Genomic DNA, 11,541 nt, shown 5'->3' with positions numbered 1-11,541 from the left:
TCCTTGACAGCTTCAATCTTTTCTCCTTTATCATGATGTTGCTTATTGGTCAAGTCGTGAGGATTTTTGTTTTCTTTATGTTGCGGTTTAATCCATACTGAAGGCTGTGGTCTTTGATGTTTATTAGTAAGTGCTTCAAGTAGTCTTCAATTTCAACAAGCAATGTTGTGTCATCTGCCTAAAGCAGATTGTTAATGAGCCTTCCTCCAATCCTGATGCCCTGTTCTTCTTCATATAGTCCAGCTTCTTGGATTATTTGCTCAGCATACAGATTGAATAGGTATGGTGAAAGGATACAACCCTGACTCACACCTTTCCCGACTTTAAACCACTCAGTATCCCCTTGTTCTGTCCGAACAACCACCTCTTGATCTATGTAAAGGTCCCTCATGAGCACAATTAAGTGTTCTGGAATTCCCATTCTTCACAATGTTATCCATAATTGTTATGATCCACACAGTCAAATGCCTTTGCATAGTCAATAAAACACAGGTAAACATCCTTCTGGTATTCTCTGCTTTCAGCCAGGATCCATCTGACATCAGCAATGATATCCCTGGCTCCATGTTCTCTTCTGAAACCAGCCTGAATTTCTGGCAGTTCCCTGTCCATATACTGCTGCAGCCATTTTGGAATGATTTTCAGCAAAATTTTACTTGCATGTGATACTAATGATTCTGTTCTATAATTTCCACATTCAGTTGGATCACTTTTCTTGGGAACAGGTATAAATAAGAATGCCTTCCAGTTGGTTGGCAAGGTAGCTATTTTCCAAATTTCTTGGCATAGATGAGTGAGCACTTCCAGCGCTACATCTGTTTGATGAAACATCTCAATTGATATTCCTTCAATTCCTAAAGCCTTGTTTTTGCCAGTGCCTTCAGAGCAGCTTGGACTTCTTCCTTCAGTACCATCAGTTCCTGATCATATGCTGCCTCTTGAAATCGTTGAACATCAACTAATTCTTTTTGGTATAATGACTCCGTGTATTCCTTCCATCTTCTTTTGATGCTTCCTGTGTCGTTTAATATTTTTCCCATAGAATCCTTCACTATTGCAACTCGAGGCTTGAACTTTTTCTTCAGTTCTTTCAGCTTGAGAAATGCTGGGCATGTTCTTCCCTTTTGGTTTTCTATCTCCAGCTTTTTGCATATGTCATTATAATACTTTGTCTTCTCGAGTCTCCCTTTGAAATCTTCTCTTCAGCTCTTTACTTCTTCATTTTTTCCTTTTGCTTTTGCTGCTCAGCTCTCAAGAGTAAGTTTCAGAGTCTCTTCTGACATCCATTTTGGTCTTTTCCTTCTTTCCTATCTTTTTAATGACCTCTTGCTTTCTTCATGTATGATGTCCTTGATGTCATTCCACAAATTGTCTGGTCTTCAATCATTAGCATTCAATGAGTCAAATCTATCCTTCTTCTTTTTTTTTTTTATTACTATATTTTCTTTTTTAATTTTTTTTATTGTGCTTGAAGTGAAAGTTTACAAATCAAGTCAGTCTCTCATACAAAAATTTATATACACCTTGCTATATACGCCTAATTGCTCTCCCCCTAATGAGGCAGCCCACTCCTTTCCTCCCCTCTCTCTTTTCATGTCCTTTCTGCCAGCTTCTGACCCCCTCTGCCTTTCATCTCCCCTCCAGATAGGAGATGCCAACATAGTCTCAAGTGTCTACTTGATCCAGGAAGCTCATTCTTCACCAGCATCTTTTTCTATCCCATTGTCCAGACCATTCCCTGTCTGAAGAGTTGGCTTTGGGAATAGTTACTGTCTTGGGCTAACAGAGGGTCTGGGGACCATGAACTCCAGGGTCCTTCTAGTCTCAGTCAGACCATTAAGTCTGGTCTTTTATGAGAACTTTAGGTCTGCATTCCCCTGCTCTCCAGCTCCCTCAGAGGTTCTCTGTTGTGTTCCCTGTCAGGGCAGTCATCGGTTGTAGCTGGGCACCATCTAGTTCTTCAGGTCTCAGGATGATGTAGTCTCTGGCTTATGTGGCCATTTCTGACTCTTGAGCTCATAATTACCTTGTGTCCTTGGTGTTCTTCATTCTCCTTTGCTCTAGGTAGGTTGAGACCAACTGATGCATCTTAGATGGCTGCTTGCTAGAGTTTAAGACCCCAGACACCACTCTCCAAAGTGGGATGTAGAAAGTTCCCTTAATAGATTTTATTATGCCAATTGACTTAGATGTCCCCTGAAATCATGGTCCCCAAACCCCCGCCCCTTCTACGCTGGCCTTTGAAGCATTCAGTTTATTCAGGAAACTTCTTTGCTTTTGTTTTAGTCCAGTTGTGCTGACCTCTCCTGTATTGTGTGTTGTCTTTCCCTTCATCTAAAGTAGTTCTTATCTACTATTTAATTAGTGGAAACCCCTCTCCCTCCCTTTCTTCCTCCCTTCCCCCACCTTGTAACCATCAAAGAATATTTTTTTCTCTGTTTAAACTATTTCTCAAGTTCTTATAATAGTGGTCTTATACAATATTTGTCCTTTTGCAACTGACTAATAAAATCTATTCTTGAAATGGTCTCTAAATGCAGATGGGATATACTCAAGTTTGTACTTTGGCTCTCATGGACTTTTTCTAAATTTTTTGAGTTTCAATGTGAACTAAAAAAAAAAAAACTAGCATATGAGTAATTGGCGGTTCCACAGTCAGCCCCTGGCCTTGTTCTGACTGATGATATTGAGGTTTTTCTGTCTTCTCTTCCCATAGTTGTAGTCAATTTTATTCCTGTGTATTCCATCTGACAAAGTCCATGGGTATCACCTCTGTTTATGTTGGTGAAAAAGGTATTTGCAATGAAGAAATCATTGGTCTTGCAAAATTCTATCATACAATTTCCAGCATCGTTTCTCTCACAAACACCATGCTTTCCAACTACCGATCTTTCTTTTGTTTCCAACTTTTACATTCCCATCATTAGTAATTATCAATGCATTCTAATTACATGTTTGGTCAATTTCAGACTGCAGAAGCTGGTAAAAATCTTCAATTTCTTCATCTTTGGTCTTAGTGGTTGGTGGGTAAAATTGAGTAATTGTTGTGTTATCTGGTCTTCCTTGTAGGTGTATGGATATTATTCTATCACTGTCAGCATTGTACTTCAGGATAGATCTTGAAATGTTCTTTTTGTTGATGAAGTCAGTGCCATTCCTCTTCAAGTTGTCATTCCCAGCAGAGCAGACCATATGATTGTCTGATTCGAAATGGCCAGTACCAGTCCATTTGAGCTCACTAATGCCTAGGACATTGATGTTTATATGTTTCATTTCATTTTTTTTTAATTAACTTTTATTAAGCTTCAAGTGAACATTTACAAATCCAATCAGTCTGTCACATGTAAGTTTACATACATCTTACTCCCTTCTCCCACTTGCTCTCCCCCTATTGAGTCAGCCCTTTCAGTCTCTTGTTTTGTGACAATTTTGCCAGCTTCCCTCTCTCTCTATCCTCCCATCCCCCCTCCAGTCAAGAGTTGCCAACACACTCTCAAGTGTCCACGTGATCCAATTAGCTCACTCTTCATCAGCATCTCTCTCCCCTCTGCTGACCAGTCCCTTTCATGTCTGATGAGTTGTCTTCAGGGATGGTTCCTGTCCTGTGCCAACAGAAGGTCTGGGGACCATGGCCGCCAGGATTTCTCTAGTCGCAGTCAGACCATTAAGTCTGGTCTTTTTATGAGAATTTGGGGTCTGCATCCCACTGATCTCCTGCTCCCTCAGGAGTTCTCTGTTGTGCTTCCTGACAGGGCAGTCATCGATTGTGGCTGGGCACCAACTAGTTCTTCTGGTCTCAGGATGATGTAGGTCTCTGGTTCATGTGGCCCTTTCTGTCTCTTGGGTTCTTAGTTGTCGTGTGACCCTGGTGTTCTTCATTTTCCTTTGCTCCGGGTGGGTTGAGACCAATTGATGCATCTTAGATGGCCGCTTGTTAGCATTTAAGACCCCAGACGCCACATTTCAAAGTGGGATGCAGAATGTTTTCATAATAGAATTATTTTGCCAATTGACTTAGAAGTCCCCTCAAACCATGTTCCCCAGACCCCCGCCCCTGCTCCGCTGACCTTTGAAGCATTCATTTTATCCTGGAAACCTCTTTGCTTTTAGTCCAGTCCAATTAGGCTGACCCTCCATGTATTGAGTGTTGTCTTTCCCTTCACCCAAATCAGTTCTTATCTACTGATTGATCAATAAAAAACCCTCTCCCTCCCTCCCTCCCCCCTTCGTAAACACAAAAGTATGTGTTCTTCTCAGTTTTTACTATTTCTCAAGATCTTATAATAGTGGTCTTATACAATATTTGTCCTTTTGCCTCTGACTCATTTCGCTCAGCATAATGCCTTCCAGATTCCTCCATGTTATGAAATGTTTCAGAGATTCGTCACTGTTCTTTATCGATGCATAGTATTCCATTGTGTGAATATACCACAATTTATTTACCCATTCATCCATTGACGGACACCTTGGTTGCTTCCAGCTTTTTGCTATTGTAAACAGAGCTGCAATAAACATGGGTGTGCATATATCTGTTTGTGTGAAGGCTCTTGTATCTCTAGGGTATATTCCGAGGAGTGGGATTTCTGGGTTGTATGGTAGTTCTATTTCTAACTGTTTAAGATAACGCCAGATAGATTTCCAAGGTGGTTGTACCATTTGACATTCCCACCAGCAGTGTATGAGAGTTCCAATCTCTCCGCAGCCTCTCCAACATTTATTATTTTGTGTTTTTTGGATTAATGCCAGCCTTGTTGGTGTGAGATGGAATCTCATCGTAGTTTTAATTTGCATTTCTCTAATGGCTAATGATCGGGAGCATTTTCTCATGTATCTGTTGGCTGCCTGAATATCTTCTTTAGTGAAATGTGTGTTCATATCCTTTGCCCACTTCTTGATTGGGTTCTTTGTCTTTTTGTGGTTGAGTTTTGACAGAATCATGTAGATTTTAGAGATCAGGTGCTGATCTGAGATGTCATAGCTGAAAATTCTTTCCCAGTCTGTAGGCAGTCTTTTTACTCTTTTGGTGAAGTCTTTAGATGAGCATAGGTGTTTGATTTTTAGGAGCTCCCAGTTATCGGGTTTCTCTTCATCATTTTTGGTAATGTTTTGTATTCTGTTTATGCTCTGTATTAGGGCTCCTAGGGTTGTCCCTATTTTTTCTTCCATGATCTTTATCGTTTTAGTCTTTATGTTTAGGTCTTTGATCCACTTGGAGTTAGTTTTTGTGCATGGTGTGAGGTATGGGTCCTGTTTCATTTTTTTGCAAATGGATATCCAGTTATGCCACCACCATTTCTTAAAAAGACTATCTTTTCCCCAATTAACTGACACTGGTCCTTTGTCAAATATCAGCTGCTCATACATGGATGGATTTATATCTGGATTCTCAATTCTGTTCCATTGGTCTATGTGCCTGTTGTTGTACCATACCAGGCTGTTTTGACTACTGTGGCTGTATAATAGGTTCTGAAATCAGGTAGAGTGAGGCCTCCCACTTTCTTCTTTTTCAGTAATGCTTTGCTTATCCGGGGGTTCTTTCCCTTTCATATGAAATTGGTGATTTGTTTCTCTATCCCCTTAAAATATGACATTGGAATTTGGATCGGAAGTGCGTTATATGTATAGATGGCTTTTGGTAGAACAGACATTTTTACTATGTTAAGTCTTCCTATCCATGAGCAAGGTATGTTTTTCCACTTAAGTATGTCCTTTTGAATTTCTTGTAGTAGAGCTTCGTAGTTTTCTTTGTATAGGTCTTTTACATCCTTGGTAAGATTTATTCCTAAGTATTTTATCTTCTTGGGGACTACTGTGAATGGTATTGATTTGGTTATTTCCTCTTCAATGTTCTTTTTGTTAATGTAGAGGAATCCAAGTGATTTTTGTATGTTTATTTTATAACCTGAGACTCTGCCAAACTCTTCTATTAGTTTCAGTAGTTTTCTGCAGGATTCCTTAGGGTTTTCTGTGTATAGGATCATGTCATCTGCAAATAGTGATAGCTTTACTTCCTCCTTGCCAATCCGGATACCTTTTATTTCTTTGTCTAGCCTAATTGCCCTGGCTAGGACTTCAAGTACAATGTTGAATAAGAGCGGTGAAAAAGGGCATCCTTGTCTGGTTCCCGTTCTCAAGGGAAATGCTTTCAGGTTCTCTCCATTTAGAGTGATATTGGGTGTTGGCTTTGCATGAGAGTAGATGCCCTTTATTATGTTGAGGAATTTTCCTTCAATTCCTATTTTGGTAAGAGTTTTTATCATAAATGGGTGTTGAACTTTGTCAAATGCCTTTTCTGCATCAATTGATAAGATCATGTGGTTTTTATCTTTTGTTTTATTTATGTCATGGATTACATTAATGGTTTTTCTGATATTAAACCAGCCTTGCATACCTGGTATAAATCCCACTTGATCAGGGTGAATTATTTTTTTGATATGTTGTTGGATTCTATTGGCTAGAATTTTGTTGAGAATTTTTGCATCTATGTTCATGAGGGATATAGGTCTATAATTTTCTTTTTTTGTAATGTCTTTACCTGGTTTTGGTATCAGGGAGATGGTAGCTTCATAGAATGAGTTGGGTAGTATGCCGTCTTTTTCTATTCTTTGAAATACCTTCAGTAGTAGTGGTGTTAACTCTTCTCTGAAAGTTTGGTAGAACTCTGCGGTGAAGCCGTCCGTGCCAGGACTTTTTTTTGTTGGAAGTTTTTTGATTACCGTTTCAATCTCTTTTTTTGTTATGGGTCTATTTAGTTGTTCTACTTCTGAATGTGTTAGTTCAGGTAGGTAGTGTTTTTCCAAGAATTCATCCATTTCCTCTAGGTTCTCAAATTTGTTAGAGTACAATTTCCCGTAGTAATCTGAAATGATTCTTTTAATTTCATTTGGTTCTGTTGTGATGTGGTCCTTCTCATTTCTTATTCGGGTTATTTGTTTCCTTTCCTGTATTTCTTTAGTCAGTCTAGCCAATGGTTTATCAATTTTGTTAATTTTTTCAAAGAACCAGCTTTTGGCTTTGTTAATTCTTTCAATTGTTTTTCTATTCTCTAATTCATTTAGTTCAGCTCTAATTTTTATTATTTGTTTTCTTCTGGTGCCTGATGGGTTCTTTTGTTGCTCACTTTCTATTTGTTCAAGTTGTCGGGACAGTTCTCTGATTTTGGCTCTTTCTTCTTTTTGTATGTGTGCATTTATCAATATAAATTGGCCTCTGAGCACTGCTTTTGCTGTGTCCCAGAGGTTTTGATAGGAAGTATTTTCATTTTCGTTGCATTCTATGAATTTCCTTATTCCCTCCTTGATGTCTTCTATAACCCAGTCTTTTTTCAGGAGGGTATTGTTCATTTTCCAAGTATTTGATTTCTTTTCCCTAGTTTTTCTGTTATTGATTTCTAGTTTCATTGCCTTGTGGTCTGAGAAGATGCTTTGTAATATTTCGATGTTTTGGACTCTGCAGAGGTTTGTTTTATGGCCTAATATGTGGTCTATTCTAGAGAATGTTCCATGTGCACTAGAAAAAAAAGTATATTTTGTAGCACTTGGGTGGCGAGTTCTGTATAAGTCAATGAGGTCAAGTTGGTTGATTGTTGTAAGTAGGTCTTCCGTGTCTCTATTGAGCTTCTTATTGGATGTCCTGTCCTTCTCCGAAAGTGGTGTGTTGAAGTCTCCTACTATAATTGTGGAGGTGTCTATCTCACTTTTCAATTCTGTTAAAATTTGATTTATGTATCTTGCAGCCCTGTCATTGGGTGCGTAAATATTTCATATGGTTATGTCTTCCTGATCAATTGTCCCTTTTATCATTATATAGTGTCCTTCTTTATCCTTTGTGGTGGATTTAAGTCTAAAGTCTATTTTGTCAGAAATTAATATTGCCACTCCTCTTCTTTTTTGCTTATTGTTTACTTGATATATTTTTTTCCATCCTTTGAGTTTTAGTTTGTTTGTGTCTCTAAGTCTAAGGTGTGTCTCTTGTAGGCAGCATATAGATGGATCGTGTTTCTTTATCCAGTCCGTGACTCTCTGTCTCTTTATTGGTGCATTTAGTCCATTTACATTCAGCATAATTATAGATAAATAAGTTTTTAGTGCTGTCATTTTGATGCCTTTTCATGTGTATTGTTGGCCATTTCATTTTTTCCACATACTTTTTTGTGCTGAGACGTTTTTCTTAGTAAATTGTGAGATCCTCCTTTTCATAATGTTTGACTTTATGTTAGTTGAGTCATTACGTTTTTCTTGGCTTTTATCTTGAGTTATGGAGTTGATATTCCTTTTTGTGGTTACCTTATTATTTACCCCTATTTTTCTAAGTAAAAACCTAACTTGTATCGTTCTATATCGCCTTGTATCACTCTCCATATGGCAGTTCAATGCCTCCTGTATTTAGTCCCTCTTTTTGATTATTGTGATCTTTTACCTATTGACTTCCATGATTCCTTGTTATGTGTATTATTTTATTTATTTATTTATTTTTTAGAATTAATTTGTTTGTTTTTGTGCTTTCCCTATTTGAGTTGATATCAGGACGTTCTGTTTTGTGACCTTGTATTGTGCTGGTACCTGATATTATTGGTTATCTGACCAAACAATCTCCTTTAGCATTTCTTGTAGCTTTGGTTTGGTTTTTGCAAATTCTCTAAACTTGTGTTTATCTGTAAATATCTTAATTTCACCTTCATATTTCAGAGAGAGTTTTGCTGGATGTATGATCCTTGGTTGGCAGTTTTTCTCCTTCAGTGCTCTGTATATGTTGTCCCATTCCCTTCTTGCCTGCATGGTTTCTGCTGAGTAGTCTGAACTTATTCTTATTGATTCTCCCTTGAAGGAAACCTTTCTTTTCTCCCTGGCTGCTTTTAAAATTTTCTGTTTATCTTTGGTTTTGGCAAGTTTGATGATAATATGTCTTGGTGTTTTTCTTTTTGGATCAGTCTTAAATGGGGTTCGATGAGCATCTTGGATAGATATCCTTTTGTCTTTCATGATGTCAGGGAAGTTTTGTGTCAGGAGTTCTTCAACTATTTTCTCTGTGTTTTCTGTCCCCCCTCCCTGTTCTGGGACTCCAATCACTCGCAAGTTATCCTTCTTGATAGAGTCCCACATGAGTCTTAGGGTTTCTTCATTTTTTTTAATTCTTTTATCTGATTTCTTTTCAGCTATGTTGGTGTTGATTCCCTGGTCCTCCAGATGTCCCAGTCTACATTCTAATTGCTCGAGTCTGCTCCTCTGACTTCCTATTGCGTTGTCTAATTCTGTAATTTTATTGTTAATCTTTTGGATTTCTACATGCTGTCTCTCTATGGATTCTTGCAACTTATTAATTTTTCCACTATGTTCTTGAATAATCTTTTTGAGTTCTTCAACAGTTTTATCAGTGTGTTCCTTGGCTTTTTCTGCAGTTTGCCTAATTTCGTTTGTGATGTCTTGAAGCATTCTGTAAATTAGTTTTTTATATTCTTTATCTGATAATTCCAGGATTGTATCTTCATTTGGGAAAGATTTTGATTCTTTTGTTTGGGGGGTTGGAGAAGCTGTCATGGGCTGCTTCTTTATGTGGTTTGATATGGACTGCTGTCCCTGAGCCATCACTGGGAAACTAGTTTTTCCAGAAAATCCGCTGACTGGTACGCTGGCTCCTGGCTCTGAAAACAATTGCTGTCTCCCCGTATTTGTTCGTTCTCTGTCTCTAAATCTGTGTTTGTTGTTCAGAGTTCGTAGATTGTTATGTATGTGATCGATTCACTTGTTTTTCCGAGTCTTTGTTGCAAGAGGGATCCGCAGTAGCGTCCACCTAGTCCGCCATCTTGGCCCCGCCTTGCTTATTTCATTTTTGACGATTTCCAATTTTCCTAGATTCATACTTTGTAAGTTTCACATTCTGATTATTAACAGATGTTTGCAGCTGTTTCTTCTCATTTTGAGTCGTGCCCCATCAGCTAGTGAAAGTCCCAAAAGCGTGACTCCAGCCATGTCTTTAAGGTCGACTCTACTTTGAGGAGGCAGCTCTTCCCCAGTCGTCTTTTCGGTGCCTTCCAACCTGGCAGACTTATGTTCTAGCACAGTATCAGACAATGTTTCACTGCTATTCATGATGTTTTCACTGGTTAATTCTTCTCAGAAGTAGACTGCCGGGTCCTTCTTCCTAGTCTGTCTTAGTCTGGAAGCTCAGCTGAAACCTGTCCACTATGGGTGACCCGGTTTTTATCTGAGTACTGGTGGCATAGCTTCAACATCACAGCAACATGCAAGCCCCCACAGTACGGCAAAGTGACAGACACTTGGGGGAATATGGGTTGACAACTATAGGGTGGATCTTGACTGTTACCTTGTTGATGGCTCATAGATCCTGAACGAACTGGTATTCTCCATTTTTCTTCTTCACCGGCAGGATAGGAGTGTTAAACCGTGATTGACACAACCTGAGCAGTCTATGTTTCAGGTGTCTGTTGATGATTTTTCCCTGTGCCTGTTGGGCCTCCGCCTGGATGGCATACTGCTTAAGTTGGGAACTGTGCTTGGTAAGAGCTTGACTGCCACTGGGGGAACATTTTTGGCACATCCTCGCACCTTGTAGGCCCATACCCACGGGACTATTGCGTCCTTGATGTCTGGATCTACCAGTCCTGGATAGTGTCCTTCCACACTATAATTGATGGGTGACTCTCTATAAGGGCTATCTGCAGTCATCACCCATTTTCTGGTGATGTCTGCATCTGCATTTGTCCCTTTATTAAAATATATTTGAGTTTGCAGTTTGCACAACAGATCTCTTTCCATCAATGGGGATGGAACAGTCAGGCATGTAGAGAAAAGAAAGTATTAATGACTTCCCTTATATGGAACAAGGTAGAGGCTGGAGGAAGGGAGAATTCTCCCTTTTACCTGAGACTTCAACAACCAACCCAGTTCGTTTTGTTGGGGCTGTCTTTTTCCGGGTCAGGTCAGAGTGTATACACAAGAAACCGAACAGGTTCCCCTCCCACCTTCATTCGAACCAGAGACTCAGGTGGGGGACTTGCCTCCAGTCTTCCTCAATCTGAGTCTTCCCCCATCAGCATCATGGGGCACTGGGCAGCCCCAGATTCTTTTCTACCTCTGGGTAGGAATTTAGGGCACTGTCTCTATCAGTGTCCTCTTTCTTTGCACCAAGTACACTGGCCTCAGCTTAATGGGGGTCGGACCCTCTCACCTCCTTCTCTCCTCAGGGTTCTTCCTCTTCTTGGGCCACCAGGAGATGGGCTGTTTCCCTGCAAGGCAGCCGCCAGGAATGCTGCCTGTCTCTTCTGATCGGTGATTTTTCTGTTTTACTCTTTCTGGTCCACCCTTGCCCTGGCCTCCGGCTGCCTCAGTGACCATGTCCCTATGCTCTGCCTCTACTCAATGGGGGTGGCAAAGATCATGCCCAAAACCAAATGCTCAGGCCAGAGGAGTCTGTCCAGAGGTGAGCTGAAGGAAAGTGCAGCTAAGAACGGGATGGCCAACTGTATTAGTTTCCTGTGGCTGCTATAACAAATTAAACAACACTGATTCATTATTTTATCTT

The sequence above is a fragment of the Elephas maximus genome, chromosome 19 (genome assembly GCF_024166365.1).
Source record: "Elephas maximus indicus isolate mEleMax1 chromosome 19, mEleMax1 primary haplotype, whole genome shotgun sequence".
NCBI classification, from domain to species: Eukaryota; Metazoa; Chordata; class Mammalia; order Proboscidea; family Elephantidae; genus Elephas; species Elephas maximus.
This window is presented reverse-complemented; position numbering follows the sequence as displayed.